General features: G+C 43.9%; 1 protein-coding gene across 4 annotated transcripts in view; it reads left to right on the forward strand.

Annotated features, from left to right (window-relative positions):
• Nucleotides 1-18,508, forward strand: part of Lars2 (leucyl-tRNA synthetase 2, mitochondrial) — a 183,163-nt gene that overhangs the window by 22,270 nt on the left and 142,385 nt on the right. For 3 of the 4 annotated variants that reach the window (XM_052725662.1, XM_052725639.1, XM_052725633.1), the window contains one exon: nt 10,437-10,552. The exons of the other annotated variant lie outside the window; for it this stretch is intronic. The gene's annotated coding sequence lies outside the window, so the exon portion shown is untranslated. The remainder of the gene's footprint in view (nt 1-10,436; nt 10,553-18,508) is intronic. 4 annotated transcript variants of the gene reach the window in all.

Genomic DNA, 18,508 nt, shown 5'->3' on the forward strand with positions numbered 1-18,508 from the left:
TTCAATTTGACACAACCTACAGTCACCTGGGAAGAGAGATTCTCAAATGAGGAATTGCTTCCATCAGCTTTGGCCTGTGGGCATGTATACTGGCTAGTTTTGTGTCAACTTGACACAAGCTAGAAGAGAGAAAATCAATTGAGAAAAATGTCCCCACCAGATTGATCTGTGAGATATTTTCTTAGTTAGTGACTGACATGGAAGGGTCCAGCCCATTGTGGTTACTGCCACCCCTACATAAGGGGTCCTGGGTTGTATTAGAAAGCACAGTGTATGTATGATCAAACCATGGGGACCAAGCTAGTAAGGAACGATCCTCCATGGCCTCTGCTTCTGTTTCTTGCTTCCAGGTTCATGCCTTGAGTTTCTGTCTTGGCTTTCCTTGGTGATGGACTTATAAACTCTAAGGTAAATAAATCTTTTTGTCCCCAAGTTAATTGTGATCATTATGTTTTATCAAAGCAACAGAAACCTTGACTTATATAGCATGTATGTGGAACATTTTCTTAGTTAATGATTGATATGGGAGGGCCCAGACCACTGTGGGTGGTGCCATTCCTGAGAAGGTAGTCCTGTCTTGTATAAGAAGACAAACTGAGGAAGCCGTGGGGAGTAAGCCAGTAAGCAGTGCTCCTCCGTGGTCTCTGTTCAGTTTCTGCTCCTGGTTCCTGCCTTAGCTTCTTTCAGTGATGACTATGATATGGAAGTGAAAGCAAAATAAAGCCCCCCCCCCCAAACTGCTTTTGGTCATGATTTTATCACAGCAACAGAAACCTAACTAGGTAGTAACAGACAGTAGGAGATGACCAGCAAGAGAAATCATCCCCTGATGTCTCTTGTCCCATCATCAGGAGGAAACTAGCAGAGCAATAGGCAAACTCCAGGGCAGAAGTTAGGTCCAGCTCCAGCCTCAGGAGGACAAGGAAGGTAGGTATCCCCTATTCATACCTGGTCTCAAACAATAAAGAGTTCTGGAAAGCAGAGCTGTGTACAGGTGACAAAGATACAAAGGGCAGTGTAAGTCCCATCCTGACAGCCATGGCGGTTGCTATCCTTGGTGCTTAGACGTGAATGAGCTAAGGGCAGATTAAGCTGCCACCTTCACCGCCCTCTCTTGTTGACCCTAGAGACTTGTAGGATGAGAATCCTGTTTTCTTCACAGGGGAATTATAGCAAAGGGAGATGTGGACGGGAATGAAACAGCCAGCCAAGGTAATGGGTCTGCAGACACATTTTACTTGCAAAAAGTAAATTGTCTCATCAATATATGTCTTTTGAAAACTAAGTCTTCACCTTCCAAGCTGGTGATGTGGCTGTGTCCCTCTCATGTCAGGGAAGTGCCACTGTTTGGAACCGTCCATTAGCCATATTATTATGCTAGTGAGGATGATGACTGTGACCCAGGACCTTGCTAGGATGTGCTGGCTGAAAGATTTACCCAGCTCACTGAATCCACCCAGCATGAGTTGGTTCTGGAATGTCTTTCCTCCAGATAGGGAAATAAGCCTTGGAAAGGCCAGGATCTGAGGCAAGTCAATATAACTGGAGTGGTGCAACTTCAGACTTAAACTTGAATGTGTTTGGTGGCAAATCATTCCCTCAGCAATGTTGTAAGACTGTGTCTATCTGTATGTAACATATGGAATTCCACTGGCCTGGATGCAAACTCAAAGTGTTTTGCATTCACTTTGTTCAGAGTGTCCCTGGGCACTGGAATGTAGTGAATGGAGGAGTAGTGGGCGGGTTCTGTCTATCATTCTCAGAACTCAGATGTCTAGCATTCCAGGGCCCCTAGATCCCACCTCTGATGCCAAAGGGAGTAAAAGGGATGGAGGCTTTGACTGCTAACACATGCCAGATGCTCATATGTGCTGTATCCTCAGCCTCTAAGCACCCATAACAATGGAGGCCATTTGTGTCGTCCTTTATTGTGACATCCTTCCCATCAAGCATGTTTCTTGTACATCTTTCTGCAAGCCCAGATCAAAATTCTCCCAACTGTATGCAGATGCCATCAGACAGTGGTTTCTCTACTGATACGTGATGTGCCTATGTGGCTCACCCCTACAGAGTAGCCTCTGTTCCCCTGCCCCACTCACCCCACCCATTCCTCCTACCCCCCCACCCTGCCGCCGCTGCTGCCGCCGCCTACCTTGCTTTCACCACCATTTCCTTCCTGTAAAGAACTATGTATCAAAGCTACTGTATCATCATAGCAGGTTGGAAAGTGTAAAACTGCTGCTTCTGGAATGATGCTTCTAGAGTAAAATTAGCACTGAGTATATTTCAGTCCTAGCTTTTTGTTTTAAAGATACAACCATGCATTTCCAAGCCTCATTTGCATATGCCCATTGAAACACTGATTTTTCCCATGAGCTCTTCTTGTTGCCACCACCCATGCTCCTATCATGAGATCCCATGAGAGCCGTCTGCATCTCCTCTTATGTCCATTTCACATGGATGGTCTCTCAGAGGCAGGGCCTACACAGCACATAATCAAAGCCACAGGAATGAAATCCTGTGGTGGTATTATGTTCCCCAAAATATTGTGTATCCTAATAAACTTATCTGGGGTCAGAGACAGAACAGCCACAATATTAAACATAAAGGTTAGGCAGTGGTAGCACACACCTTTAATCCTAGCATTCCAGAGGCAGAAATCCATGTGTTCAAGGATACAGCTAAGCATGGTGACTCACGCCTTTAATCCCAGAAAGCAAGCCTTTAATCCCAGGGAGTGGTGGTAGAAAGCAGAAAGGTATATAAGGTGTGAGAACCAGAAACTAAAGGCATTTGGCTGGTTAAGCATTTGGCCTGGTTAAGCATTCAGGCTTTCAAGCAGCAGTTCAGCTGAGACCCATTCTGGATGAGGACTCAGAGGCCTCCAGTCTGAGGAAACAAGACCAGCTGAGGATCCGGCGAGGTGAGGTAGCTGTGCCTTGTTCTGTATCTCTGATCTTCCAGCTTCACCCCACAGGTTTGATTTTACTAATAAGAACTGTTAAGATTCCTGCTACAAAATCCAGTCCATTTATCCCTTCATTATTGACCAAGCTATCTACTGTGTGCTAGGGATTGTGATGGGGACCCAGTTGTGAATGGACATTCTGTTCAGGGAGCCAGAAGGAAGCAAGCATATAGAATCAGCATATAGCTCACATTCAAGAAGGAGGGGCCATGAAGGACACTGAAATAACAGAGGAGAGCGGGGAGGGTGGAATGGGCTACTGTGCCCTCACCCACTTATAAAATGTCCTACTTCATCCAGAGATTGATTATAAGGCCATTGCTATTTAATACTCTGCCAGGTCCCATCCCAGAACCTTCTCCATGATGAGCACAGCATGATCTATGAAACACAGAGGTCCAGAGGCTTTGCAGTAAGTGGGGAAAGCAGATCTTATGAAGTCATCCAGGGAGGCACTAGGGTGCATCTGATACCTGGGATTCTTCCATGCTACCCAGAGGTGACAGGCTTCCCACATCTTGTCATTTAGCTAACCAAGTCAAGTCTTGATACCAAGTATAATCCATTCATATGGTTTAGGAGATTTTAGTGGTAGGACTGTTTACAGAGGGTGGGTGGGTTAGGCAAACCCAGAGACCAGCTACAAAATCAAGAGACCAGCAACAGACCTCTTGCTAATCCTGAAAACTCCAGAAGAAGTGGAGGGTATTCTCTGAGCTCTGTGAGTGCTAGGACTGTGAGGAAGCACCCCCAAAGCAGCTATGGTCATGGGGCTACTGTAGTGGCCAGAGCAGGGGCCAAACACTGAAGGACCCCTCTGGCCTCTCTCCTCCACCATGGTCACCTCTCTCACTGACTCTCACTGGTAGGCCTAACCAGAACAGAGGGCACCAAGCCCCCTGGCTGTGCCATCCTCAGGATAGGCCTTCTAGCACTCAGAGTAGAGCAGAGAATGAGTGAGGAGAGGAAAAGAGTGAGTAGTGAGAGCACCCAGGGATGCCTTCCCTCGGGGGAGCTGTGTGCTTAAACCACATTGATTATTCATTGCTGCTTTCTGCAGACCTGTGCTTAAGTGGCAGCTGGAGAAAATCAAGTTCTCCAGAAGCAACACCCTGGGAAGAATAATGATTAGATACTAAGAGCCAGACTCCATGAAATCCCAATTCTGGAATTAAATGTTCCCTGGGCTCTAGGTATTGGAGAGCTTCCAGAAGTCACAGGGGTCAGCTTTGAGACCCTCTAGGGTGTTCCCAGCTCCAGTATTAGCATAGACTGGCCCATGTTTTCTAAAATGGTCGTGGAAATCTTGATGTAATGGAAGGTGTTAAAATTTGCCAAGTAAATTTTATACTGTCAGGTAGTTCAAATGTTAGCAAGAGGGTCATCACTGGCCCTGGGAAGACATGTGACATCCTGAAATGCTTAGAAGGTCATTAATTGATAGTTATTTAAGCCTGATTCCAAGAGTTTATGAGATTACTGCACAGCAGGAGGCTTTCTGATAAAGAACAAAAGCATACCTTTTCCCTCTCACAACAGTCAATCCAAACACATCTGTCAATCATCCGGACAGGAAAATACCCATTGGTAAACTGTCTGTTCTAGAGACTTTAAAATAGTATAAAGCCTATCTAAAATGTAGATTAGGACAGTGGTCTCTCTGGGCATTGCTTATTCTCACCCCATTAAAGTGGTTTGCTCTCCAGTGGTCTCTTTGGCCATTGCCCACTGTCATCCCTTGAGGGTGTCCCGCTTTACTCTGTAATAAACTTGTCTGCCTTCTACACCTCACTCAGTCTATGTGTCACATCTGAATTCTTTTGGATGAAATCCGGAGCTGTGAGGAGACCAGAAATCTAGTGATAATGCCAGAGATAAACTGAGAACAGCTGTGTAACCTCTGCCCAAGGAGACTTCTAGGTAACTAATAGGTTAGGTGGGCATTACAGCTCCTGTCAATTCTAGATAATTAAGATATGTAATGAGTCTTTCTGTCCCACCAAATAATGACAGAGACTTCTTATTAATTATGAAAGCTTGACTTTGGCTTGTTCCTAACTAGCTTTTAAAGCTTAAATTAACCCATTTATGTTAATCTACATTCTATTACGTGGTGTTACCTCTCTTTCATCTTGTGCCTCCTCTTTTCTCTCCGTGTCTCCTGGCATCTCCTGTGGGCCTGGATTCATCTCCTCTTCCTTTCTCTCTCCCAAAAATCCTACCTATACCTCCTGCCTAGCTATTGGCTATTCAGCTTTATATTTCACTAATCATAGCAACACATTTTCATACTATGTACAAATATCCCACAACAAAGATGTTTTAAAGCCAGAAAGAATTTGTTGTAAACTGTGAATGTTATTTAATTTTGGAGCCAGAAAGATGGCTGAGCAGGTCAAGACATCTGCCATGAAGCATGACCACCTGAGTGTCCTTCCTGGGACCCCCATGATAGAAAAGAGAAGTGACTCCGGTAAATTGTCTTCTGATATCCAGATGTGTGCCGAGGCATGTACATGCCTGCACAAACACACACACACACCCTTTTTTAATTAAAAATTTTTAATCTATATTTTTTTAAAAGTCCTCCTTTCCTGCAGCTAAAATCTAGGTTTCCACAGGAGGCCAGCTGGCCTTGTGCTTTGAGCAGAACAGTATAAGAGATTCTAAAGTCAAAGACCAATGTGAACAACAATCAAGTATGCCTGGAAATCTTAACTTTCAGAGCTGAGTTACATAGGGAGCTTTTCTGATAAGGTGCACACAAATAGGACACTGACAACGGACCAAAGAAGCTATTCCAGCAAATCCAGCTTGGTGATCCAATGAGTTTACTGGAGTTACTTATAGGGATATGGGTGAGGGTCAACTTACAGAGCCATAGGAGAGTGTTACTTGCAAGAGGAGGGGAAGAGTTACTCAGAGGTAAATGGGTGACGTGAAGGCGGTTAAACCACCAGGTACCATAAGGGTAAGGGGTGTAAGACATTGGCGTAACGGACTGTGTTGTCTTTGGCTCCTGTCTTCTCTGCCTGTTTCTTGTCACTACTGTACAGTGTTGCTATCTTTTAAGTCATTTTTTTCTTGTTCTCTGACAAGAAATTTTTAAAGAAAAGATGTTAAATCACAAAAATTGAAATCCTATTCCTTCTAAGAGGTAACATTTGGGTTTGTGAGACCAGATGTATTTGCTATGAAAAACCCAGAAAAACGGTACACAGGAAGGGCTAAAATTAGATTTGGACGAATGGATGACCAGATAACATAAAACTAAGGAAGTCAGAGTCTCCGAGTTGATCTATAGGGTGAAGTAAAGAGCCAGTGGAAGAGGAAAGAAAATTGGCAAAGGAGGTGAAGGGAGTGGAGGAGGGAGGGAAAAGTGGGGAAAACAAGGTGGGGCAGATCCTATGTGGTCTTTGGGAGTCTGAGAGAGAGTAAATGTGTGGAGAGAAGTGTGGTGGTATTGTGTTCTCTAAAATATTGTGTACCTTAATAAACTTATCTGGGGTCAGAGAACAGAAAAGCCACAAGATACTTGGGCTAGAAAATGTTAGCACACGCCTTTAATCCTAGCATTCCAGAGACAGAAATCCCTCTGGATCTCTGTGAGTTCAAGGCCGCATTGGAAACAGCCAGGCATGGTGACTCATGCCTTTAATCCCAGAAAGCAGCCTTTAATCCCAGGGAGTGGTGGTAGAAAGCAGAAAGGTTTATAAGGCGTGAGGACCAGAAATTGGAAGCATTTGGCTGGTTAAGCACTTGGCCTGGTTAAGCATTTGGCTGGTTAAGTATTCAGGCTTCTAGCAGCAGTTCAGCTGAGACCCATTCTGGATGAGGACACAGAAGCTTCCAGTCTGAGGAAACAGGACCAACTGAGGAATTGGCAAAGTGAGATAGCTGTGGCTTGTTCTGTCTCTCTGATCATCCAGTGTTCACCCCAATAACTGGCTTCAGGTTTGATTTTATTAATAAGAACTTTTAAGATTCATGCTACAGAGGAGAGTAAGACAACCTTCACTTATTTCCAACACTTGACTTAACCTTCATTTGACTATAACCTGCCCCATGGCAGGGTTTCATGGAACCCTGGTTTCCCGTCCTTCCTATGAAAGAAGCAGAGTGGCCCTTGTTCTTTCCAATCCTTTAGTGCTGTACCCCCTGGGGCCTTGGATTCGGGGTCTGAGCCCAGAACATCTGCATGCCAGACAAGCACTCCATCACTGAGACACACCACAGCTTTGTTACAATCCTTTAAATCTCTCTTCTTCCTCTGGCTTGGAGACTTGAGTCTGCAGTTGCCCATTTCTTATCTTCTTCCTATCCCTTACGTCCCTGAGCATGCCCATATTCGACCCTGGAGAGAGATCTTGTTCTGAGAGAACCCTGTCAGGGTTTTTTGTGGTGGTATTGTGTTCCCCAAAATATTGTGCACCCTAATAAACTTATCTGGGGTCAGAAAATGAAACAGCCACTAGATACAGAGGCTAGAAAATGGTGGCACTCACACCTTTAATCCAAGCCTTCTGGAGGCATGGATCTCTGTGAGTTCAAGGCTACACTGGAAATAGCCAGGCATGGTGACACATGCCTTTAATCCCAAGAAGTGGGCCTTTAATCTCAGGGAGTGATAGCAGATAGCAGAAAGGTATATAAGGCGTGAAGACCAGGAACTAGAAGCATTTGGGTGGTTAAGTTTTTAGGCTTTGAGCAGCAGTTCAGCTGAGATTCATTCTGGATGAGGATTCAGAGGCTTCCAGTCTGAGGAAACAAGATCAGCTGAGAAGTTGGCCGGGTGAGGTGGCTGTGGCTTGTTCTGTCTCTCTGATCTTCCAACATTCACCCCAATAACTGGCCTCAGGTTTGATTTTATTAATAAGACTCTCTAAGATTCCTTCTACAGGTTTTGTCTTGTAACCTTTCTTTTTCCGTAGTTTTTGAAGTGAGGAAGGCATGAGGCAGATGCTCACACTGCATCTACAGTCAGGAAGCAGAGATGAATGCCGCTGTTTTGCACCCTTTCTCTTTTTTCATACGGTGTGGGATCTCAGGCATGGGATAGTGCTGCTCATATTTAGGGGAGGTCGTCCCACCTCAATGAACTCAATCTAGAAAACTCCTCGCAGACACCCAGAGGTTTGTTTCCTGGCGGTTCTAGATCCTGTCAAACTGACAACTGTTAATAATCAGCACTCTCCCAATCCCTTCTTGCCCTTAGGACTTAAGAATGTTGAGAGTAAGACACAAACCTAACCTGTTTCTCCTACTCTCCCTGCCTTCTGGGCCCCCTGACATCTCTTCTAGCTGCTCTGCTATTTTTGTCTCTACCCCTAGTTCTCTCCCTCTACTAGGCCAATCCTACCATAGCTCCAACAGGGATTGCAGTAAAACACTCTTACTTGTGAAGAGAAGTCTGTATCCCAGGCCCTACACTGAGAACAGAGGGACAGAAATGAAAAACCTCTTGTCCTGGAACTTAGGGTAGTAGAGAAGAGAAGCAGAGACAGAGGCATGAGAAAAAAGTGTTCAGTGAAACATCACAGGAGCCTTTGGGTAGCTGCTGGAATCTAATTAGGCTCAAAAGTGTGAGTGTGCCCTTCCTCCTACTGTCATTCAGCTCACTAGGAGCTCTGGGACTTTCCAAAGGACAGTAAAGATGACCAAAGGCCACCATCTCAACACACTCTCATTACCAAAATGCTCACCCAAAGTCCCTTTCCCAGCCTCCTCTGTGTCCCCTCCCACTCCCCACACTCAAGTACTATGTTATGCCAGGCCCATGGATTAGTGAACAAAGATCTACTGCTCCTGGAAAAGCAAGTTATCTATTGCAAATGTCTACTCTCTCAGCAGCAGTTACCTGAAACCCTCTTAGAAAACCTGGCCTAGGAAAATACCCCAATTAACTTTGTAAGGGCAGTAGTGACCAGACAAGAACACAGAGGCAGGGTTGGGAATACTTAGTGCTGGCATGTGTGGCTAGCATTCATAAGATCCTGAGTTCAAGTCCCAACATGGAAGTAGCACCCAGTGGCAATGGATGAAGGAAACTGCTGTGCTCTTAAAAGGAGGAAAGCAAAAGCTTATGGGTGCCAAGTGCAGGTCATGCTTTGGTGAGATCCCTTGAAAGGAATAGAATATAAAGCTGAATAGAATTCAAACTGAAGCTTGGGATATGACTGTTGATATAGGGCCTCCCTGAATGCAGGAGGCCCTGGGTGCCATTACCAGAATCTTGTAAAGCAGGTGTGGTGGTGCACACCTGTAATCCCAGCACTGGGGCATTGTAGAGGTGGAGGCTTGAGAATGAGAAGTTCAAGATCATCCTCAGGAGCTAGTCTGCGCTACTTGAGACTCTCAAAACTAAACTTTTAAAAAGGCAAAATTTACAAAAACATGATCCCATAAGTATTTTGCTGGAGTGTATCACACATGAGTGGGCCCCCAAGTTTAAGATTTATTAGCTTCCCTGTAATTCTCAGTCTAGGTGGATGTGACCATAGGAAAGCCAGCCACTCATTCCCACATCAGAAATCCTTAGAAATCTTAGAGGGGCTTTGAGCTGTCACAAGGTATGGGATGAGGGAGATGAAGCCAAACCAACTTGCTTTATAGGTGCTGGCCAGATATGACTGAAAGTCATGTTAGAAGGTCTTCCTAATCTCAAAGAGCAAGGCTTATATGGGAAGAGAGGTAGGCTGGGGGTTTTGCTCAAGGCAGCACTGTCAGATGCTGTGTTGATGAAGCAGTGGGGCAGGGAATGACCATGGACCTGCAGGGTAACAACAGCCCGCTTTTTAGCTCTTACAGTCTTATTAGAAAATTGCACTGGAGAGATCCCCTGCCCTCTCCTCCCTCTAGAGCAACGCGGTCAGCTCTTTCCTCTCTCTGATTACCCTCATTTTGTAGCTCAGAAGTGAACTAATCAGAAGGCTGGCACTGCACAAGCTACTTCAAGTGCAATTTAGAATCCAGCGTGATGAAGAGAGTTGTCAGGAGTGTGATTGTAAGGCAGCTTTCAAAGTAAACGAAAGCTCTGAATCCAGGGATGAGAGCATGGAAGGTGGGAGGGGAAGCTGAGACACCACTCACCATCATCATTTCCCACTTCTGCTTACCTGCCACACAGAGAGCTAGCTTCCTTGCCTTTCTGACTTGCCCGGTGGGCACTGTTGCTGTTATAATAACCCCACATTTAGTGGTCTAAAACATTACGTTAATTTTGTTTGTTTGAGACAGAGTCTCATACAGTCCAAGCTGATTTGTAACTCACCACTCTGTAGCTGAGAATGACCTTGATGATTTTTCTGCATCCACCCTCTTGAGTACTGGGACTATAGGCATGTACCATCATCCTCAGCTCCATGTTAGTTTTCTTAAAGCCCTGGATATTAGAAGTAAGCATGAGTCAGTGGACTCAAAGCAAATTGTCAACAGAGCTGTGTCCCATTGGTTTTCTTGTCTTTTCCAGTGGCTGTCATACTCCTTTGGGATGTTATCTTCAAAGTGACCAATGACCAGTCTTTCTCACATGTCATCCCTGTGATGCCAACTCTACTGTCACCCTCTTTCCTGTTAAGGACCCTTGTGAGTACATATGGCCCACACCCGAATATTCTTATCTCCTTATTTTAAAGTCAGCTGGTTAGCAACTTTAGAGCCTTTTGCCAATTATATTAACACACATTCTAGGGGTTAGGGCATTAGGCTGTAGATATGTTAAGGGTCAGGTACTGCCTACTGTGAGTTTGTTATTTTCCTGGAGAGAAGCATGTACTGAGTGACTGATTTTTGCACATCATTTGTTTTTCTTTGTAAACCAGAGACAAATTAGTCCACTGAGATGACCTGAGAAGGGTCATGGTTTGGAGGGAAGGACTATTCCTCAACCAAGGGAGGAATAGAGGATACTGATCCTCTCAGTAAACACTGCTGCTTCTGTCAGATAGCGTCAGAGCACAATAAAGACTGGAAGTTAGGTGGTGAAAAAAGCTTCCCAATTTCAAGATTGTAAATAAACATCTATCCCTCTTCCTTCTCCCCAGTGGTAATGTTTTGTAGGTAATTGTTATAGAGTCTGGCCACTGGGGGAGCCTCGATTAAATCAGGGAGAAAAAGTATCAGACTTAGCCAACAGAAGAATTAAGCAAGCAAATTCAGGCAGATGTACACAGGTCAGGCCGACTTTGCAGATAGAAGCGGGAGAGTGGAGAGAAGGTGGGAGATGTTATCAGAGGGGGAGGATAGGGAAAATAAACTAGAAATGTCAAATGCTCACATTCTTGCTACCAGGATACAGAGGCAGCCGAGAACCCAGTGGGTGTTCAACTAAACAGGGTTAAGGTTCGGTCAAGGATGGACTTCCCGCCTCCACTCTGTTCCAGACCCCACTCTGTGTTACCCTGACAACCTCCTCCTTCTGGTATTGACATTAGAGTCAGAAAGAAGGAAAAGCAAGCAAATGAAGAAAACAGTAATTAGAGGTGGAAGCAGCTGTGTTTGGCTTGTTTTATCTTGGAGGAAGCTCCAGGGAGGAGCCTGAGGGTTGGGGGACAGGGAGCTTTGGGCTGCTGCTGCAGACAGAAGCATGAGGACTGGAAGGACACACTGGTGAAATGAAGTCTGCATGCCAGCAATGTTGGAGGCGTCTCGGAGGGAAGCTTAGGTCCAGCCAGGCAGTATAAATTAAGTCTTAGAGGCTGTGTGTTCTGATGTCTCTCCTGCTGTCTTTAAGTTAGTCAAGGAGGCCCTCAGAACCACAGGCTCAGGAAATGGTAGGTACTGGGTCTTGCATGGATTCAGAGTCAACAGATCAGGCCAGGGCTTTCTTGGCCCCTTTTCATCACCCCGAGTAGGGTGTAAGGGGGACTAGGAAAGGTACAGAGGCAGTTACTGCTCTCCTCTCTCTCCAAATCAGGAAACTAAGACCATGGGGGATGTTATGTTACCTACTTAAGGTCATAAAACTAAGGTGATCAGATTCCAAAAGCAAATCTGGTCAATTCTAAGTATCCTTTGGTACTTACTTCACCGTGACACGCAGTAAGGTTCTCAAAATTTAGCCTGTATTAGAATCCCCTGAGAGGTGATCCCACACCTACAATTTTTGATTCAGTGGCTTTAGGGTTTGGTCAGATAATTTGCATTTCCTTTTTTAAAATTAATTTTTACTTTTCTTTCATGTATATGGGTGTTTTGCCTGTATGTATACCTATGCACTACATGAATGCTGTGCCATAGAAGGTCAGAAGAGGACATCTGATCCCCTGGGTCTGGAGTTACAGCTGGTTGTGCTGACATGTGCATGCTGGGAACCAAACCAGAATCCTCTGGAAGAGCAGCCAGGGCTCTTCATGGCTGAACCACCTCTCTAGCCCCCAAGAATTTGCATTCTAACAAGTCTCCAGATAGTATTGATTTGCTGGGTCCTGGGACCATACTTTGAAAACTATTTACATAAAATAAACCATTAACCCTTGGGCTTTTTAGTATTCTCTTTGTAAAATAAGCATCTGTACTGAATGAGAACTCCTACTTTTTTCTCAAAGTCACTTTAACCAGAGGGTAGGGATAAGTTTGAGGAGGTTCAGGCCTATCCCTCTGACTTCAGGTGAAGAAACTTCCCTTGAGTCTCTTCACATATGAAGGCTGCACACAATATTTTATTGGAAAAGAAGTAGCTACCTGCATTAGTTACTATTCTGTTTGATGTGATCAATCATCACAAAAGCAACTTAAGAAAGGAAGGGTTTATTTCAAGGAAATATAGTCTATCGCAGAGGGAAGGCATGGTGGCAGGAACATGAGGCAGTTGGTCATGTTGTGTCTGCAGTCAGGAAGCAGAGAGAGAGGAATGCGGGTGTGCAGCTCACTTTCTCCTTATATTCAGTGTGGAACTCCCATCTGAGGGATGGGGCTACCCACATTCAGGGTGGGTCTTCTCTTTTTAGCTAAATCTATCTGGAAGCACCCTTACAGATATAGCCAGAGGTCTGTTTCCATGATGATTCTAAATCCAGTCAAATCAGCAGTTAGGATTACTCATCACAGTACTATAAAACATAAAACCTTATAAATGGACCAGATAGATGCGTCAGTGGGTAAAAGTGCTTACCTTATAAATCTCAAGATCTGAGTCCAATCCCCAGATCCCATAGTAGAAGGAAAGAACCTCCAAAGTTGTCCTCTGACCTCCATGCACTGGTGCACACACATGTCCATATTCACATATGCATATTATACATACACATACTAATAACAATAAATAATTTTAAAAAGAATTATAAACAATGGAAGTAAAAGCTGTTAGAATACTATTTGTTCTTCTATATTGCTGTCTCTTACAATAACCATTCATTCATTCATTCATTTATTCATAGACAGGGTCTTATGTATCTAAGGCTGGCCTCATACTTGCTATGTATTGAGGATGCCTTTGAGCTTCTGATCCTTCTGCCTCTACCACCTGAGTTCTGAGATTAGAGGCATGCACCAATACACTTGATCTATGAAGTGCTAGGGATCTAAACTCAAATCCTTATGCTTGCAGAGCAAATACTTGACACACTGAGCCATTTCACCAACTTCTGCCTTGTAAATAAATTTCTAGTCACATGAACCAATTCCTGCTTGTTGTTTCTCTGGGAGCTATGGCTGACAGTGGTAGCTAGAGCAGTACTCCTAGAGAAAGTGCCGTGGAATACAAGCTATGAATACTAGTAAATCTTCAACTATTAAAAGAATGGTTCTACTGTCAATTATATTTGGGAAACCTTTTGTTAAAGGATGCATTCAGAGATCTCTGTGCTGCGGAGCTTCCTGTAATCTGGCTGTGGATCTTGCTATACAGGACATCTGGTGCCTTGTTGAAGGCTGCTCAGGGCTTACTGAAAGCTTTCTAACAGTGAATCTTTATTCTGTTTTGAAAGTTTTCAAAGACCTGTTTGACCTCTCTTTTTGGAGGGCCTTGTTTATTGGAGATAGAGGTCTCCTTGGGAAGGGGATTCTCTGCATTGGACTCTTTCATCATAGTGGTTTTGTGTCTCTCAAGAAAGACTTTCCATATTGTGAGCTGGAGCCCTAGGCAACCTTCCCTACCTCTGTCTGCAGGAAACTCGGACTCCTTGGCTCCTCTGGAGCAGAACCGACAAATTATTTACACTCACCTGCTAGAGGATGCTGACAAGATGCTTGTGCTTCTGTGAGCATATGTCGGTGAATTCCTGAGGTCTTCTGCTCAGGACCACTGCCTCTGCCTGCTATGGGTGGAGCACAGGTGCCAAGGCATTGAAGATACCTCAGGCATCTCTCCAGGACAGCAGGAGTTTACTTTGCTGGCTGCAGGCTACTCATCTGCCTAGACCCCATTTAATGAACTTAAAGAATAATCAGCCCAAAGAGGTAGGAAAATATTGAAATCACCTCTTCCAGGATGCCTTTTCAGATTTTTCCTTCTCCTACTCCAGAGAGAGATGTATCCTTCCTCTGCGTTCTTCAGTGGCCATGATTGCCTCTATCATGGATGATGGGAATTCAGTCATCTGTCTCAACCATTAAACCCTTAGTCTCTGAGAATATACATCCAGAGTCTTCCTTCTCGATCCTCAGAACCAGAGATGTTTAACATGAGCTACTCAGACACTGTTGGATGGAATGATGAATCTGTTCGTGCATGACCAGTTCAATTCACAGAAATGCCATTGTCTTTGCCTCTAGATTTGCTGAGCAAAGTTAACATACAAGTAAGAGACAGGTGGAGAGGTGTTAAGCACTCTTTTAAAAAAATTCTCTTCCAAGCACTTTGACAACCTTCATTTGAAGAGCAATTGGTTAATTCCAAATGATTTAAATGTATTTATTCAAGTAGATTCAATAGGAACAACCCCTGGTTGGTAAAATTTTGTTAACACTTTGTTTACTATTTGACTTTAGAAATAATTCCCTTCTGTCTTGCTTTCTGAGCCCCCTTCCCTTTGCATTAAGGCAGGGTCTTGCTAGGAGCCCTGGCTGCTCTGAAACTCAAGATTCTTTTGCCTTAGCCCTCTTAGTACTGAGATTACATGCTTTATTTTTTAAGTTTCACTATTCATTCAGATAGACCTTTACCTCAACAATTCACAGAATAGGTGAGCCATCAGTGGTCAGGCATCTTGACTCTACTGCATTGCTCTAATGTTACCTCCAACTCTCAAGCAGCTATTTGTTATTCATGGTGTGATCCACACATGGGTGGTTGTCCTCAGCATCCTATGGAAGTCATTTAGAAATGCAGAACCTCAACCCCACCCTAGACCATCTGGTCCCTGGGTTATGCATATGAATATTCACATTAGATATAGATGGTATGGGGACTGAGCCAAGAGAATGTGACTAAGTACATGCTCTGCACAATCTATCATCACTAATAAGTCAAGGCCTTTGCTACATCTGTACACTGCATACCTTGGCAGCCCCACTCACAGCCCCAACTGTAGTATCAGAGTCTGTGAGTACTGAGAGTTTACCTGGTGTCAGCACTGCTTCTATTTTTTCTGTCTGCTCTCACTTGACCCTTAGAACAACACTCTGCCTATCCTCTTTTGCAGATAAGAAGTTGAGGGTGACAGAGTTGAAATAGCTTCTTGTTCTCAATAGTCCCTCGCCTGTGATAAAGGTTTTACATAAAGAGCTGTCTTTGAGGGACAGATTATTCTATTTTTAAATAGCTACAAAACAGTCCTGTTGATGATAGACTACACTGTGGTGATCACCTGATGTTTCTGACTCATGGGCTCTAGAATGGTTTCTCTGCCTGAGCAGAGAGTTGGAAAGATAATACTTCATTGCCTGTCCCATCCCATGGATGGTTCCTCCTTCTGGCCCATCTCCTCCTCCTCCTCCTCCTCCTCCTCCTCCTCCTCCTCCTCCTCCTCCTCCTCCTCTTCCCCTCCCCTTCCCCTTCCTCCTCCTCTCATCCTTTCCCTCACCTCTTCCTTTCTGTCTTTCTTTTCCTTTTCTTCCTACCATGAAAACTCAGCTTAGTCACTATTTTTCATCCTTTCCCTTTGGGCTCCATTAGAAATTTTAGATGCTGCTGATGGCAGTGATTTTATTGTTATTGTGTGGTCAGCCAGGAAGTCCTGCAGCTTGCCTTTATTTATTTATTGTTCTTTTGAGACAAAATCTTACTCTGGAGGTCAGGATGGCCCCAGACTTGTGATCCTCCTGCCTCAGCTCCTAAGTACTAGGATTGAAGATTAGGAACAGAGTACTTGGTCAAATGTGCAAGGCTCTGGGGTTTAATCACCATCACTGGAAAAAATAGACTTCAGGGTGCTCCTTAGGTATAGATTCTGAAGAATTAGTTTTAAAATAACAAAATAAAGCTATGTTTGTCACTGTTCTCTGCTTAGAGTATGTTGGCTATCAGTCCCTGGAAAGTCACAAACATGTAAAGCAATACCATCAAGTCCCTCAGCTACTGAAAGATGACACAGTTGTGTTATTGTCATTAACATCAGCTGATCAGTTCCCACATTCCCTCCAAGTGTCTGGCACTCATTAAATTAAACTCTTTCCATGCATGTGCGACCTGTGTTTTCTTCACTTTGACAGAATACCTGAGGGAAACATTTCTTTTTGGCTTATGGTTTTGCAGGTTTCTGTCCATATTGGGCTACCTCTGTTGTTTGTGGCCTGTGATGAGGCAGAATATCATGGCAGAAAGGCATGGTAGAGCAGAGCCTTGATTGGGAAATGTCCTCTATAGGCTTGGGTTTTGAACATTTGATTCTCAGTTGGTGGCTCTGTTTGGGGAGTTCAGGTGGGTGACCTTGCTGGAGGAAGTATGTCATTAAGAACAGACTCTGAGAGTTTAGCAGCCTCTCAGCACTTCCAGTTCACGCTCTGCCTGTATTTGAAGGTATGAGCTCTTATCCCCTTGCTCTTACAGAGCCTGCTGCTTCTTGCTATGCCTCCCCTACATGATAGACTCGTATCCCTCTGGAACTATAGGACAAAATAAACTCCTCCTCCTAAAAGAAGCCATGGATGACCATGTGCTTTATCACAGCCACAGAAAAGTAATCTATATACACAACTCATGGAGGCCAGGAAACTGAGATGGATAGAGGAAGGGTCCTGGAGCAAGGCATAGCTCTGAAGAACCTACATGTCTAATTAGGCCTCATCTTCATCACCTCCAATGATGGCTCAATCCATTGGTTAGAACAGAGCCCTGTGGATCCACTAACTGAGAACCAAACCTTCAGCATGCGAGACTTAATAACACAGAATCTCTACACCCCACAAACTGGACCGAGTTGGAAACTGAGGCCTTTGTTCTCCTTGCCAGCTGTGTGATTTGAGATGGAAAATAAGACATTGAATCTTTGGGATCTAGCTGAGCACAGGACTGTGTGTAAAACTACATTTGCTGGACAAGGGTCAGGGGAACGTGATCATTTGATTTCATTCACTTACAGACTACTTAGGAAGACAAGATACATAAACATGGATTTAAGGAACAGTTAGCTTGATGGGTAGCTGAAGCAGGAGGATTGCCAAGAATTCTAGGCAAGCCTATTGTGGTTTGAATATGAAATGTCCTCCACATACTCATGTTTTTGAACACTTGGCCCCAACTGGAGGGTGGAAAAGTTTGGGAAGGTTGTGAATCCTTCAGGAGGTAGAACCTTGATGTAGAAGTGGTCACTGGAAATAGACATTGAGATTTTATAGCTCATACACAATCCCTGTTCACTCTCTGTTTCCTGGTGGAGGATGCAATGTGACAAGTTGCTACCTGCCCATGCCACTATGCCCTACCCCTTCCTCCCTTAATTTGTATCTCGTCAGGTATTTGGTCACAGCAATGAAAAAAGTGACTAGTACACCTATATGGTAAGTTTCCAGGTCAGCCTGAGCTACAGGGTGAGATCTTGTGTCATAATGAATTAATAAAAATACAAGATATCTCAAAACATGTTATGACTAAATGCCAAATTAATGACAGATCTGCAGGAACTCAGTGAAGTTTGTTCACTAAAGTTGTGGATAAAAACATGTTATGACTAAATGCCAAATTAATGACAGATCTGCAGGAACTCAGTGAAGTTTGTTCACTAAAGTTGTGGATAAATTGCAGATAATCACCAAAATATGGGCAAGATACACTTAAGACACTTGGAAATAAGTGTGTGTTGTCCATAGCCTCTTCTTAGGCTGATAATAACAAATTCTAAATATCTTTAGGCCAAATGTAACTAATACAGTTTTATAAATTCCATCTTTCTTCAAATAAGATTATCTCTTTCTTGAAGCAATCACAGGCCTAAGGAGATTTACAGCACTTGAAAGGATTTTTTTCCTTCCCTTTTAATGAACAGATTAAAACTTAATCCCAAGGTCTGTCTCTGTGTCAAAGGATAATTATGGCATGAGTCATTCCAAGTGGGATATTTTCATGTGCACTTCAAAATCATTAAGCTTTGGGAAGGAAAAATACAACGTTTTGGAAGTTAATTAAGGAGGTGATGTTTGGTAATGAATCCTTTGCACTATTGG

Source organism: Peromyscus californicus, unplaced genomic scaffold, assembly GCF_007827085.1.
Source record: "Peromyscus californicus insignis strain IS unplaced genomic scaffold, ASM782708v3 Scaffold_11__1_contigs__length_118956290, whole genome shotgun sequence".
Taxonomy (NCBI): Eukaryota; Metazoa; Chordata; class Mammalia; order Rodentia; family Cricetidae; genus Peromyscus; species Peromyscus californicus.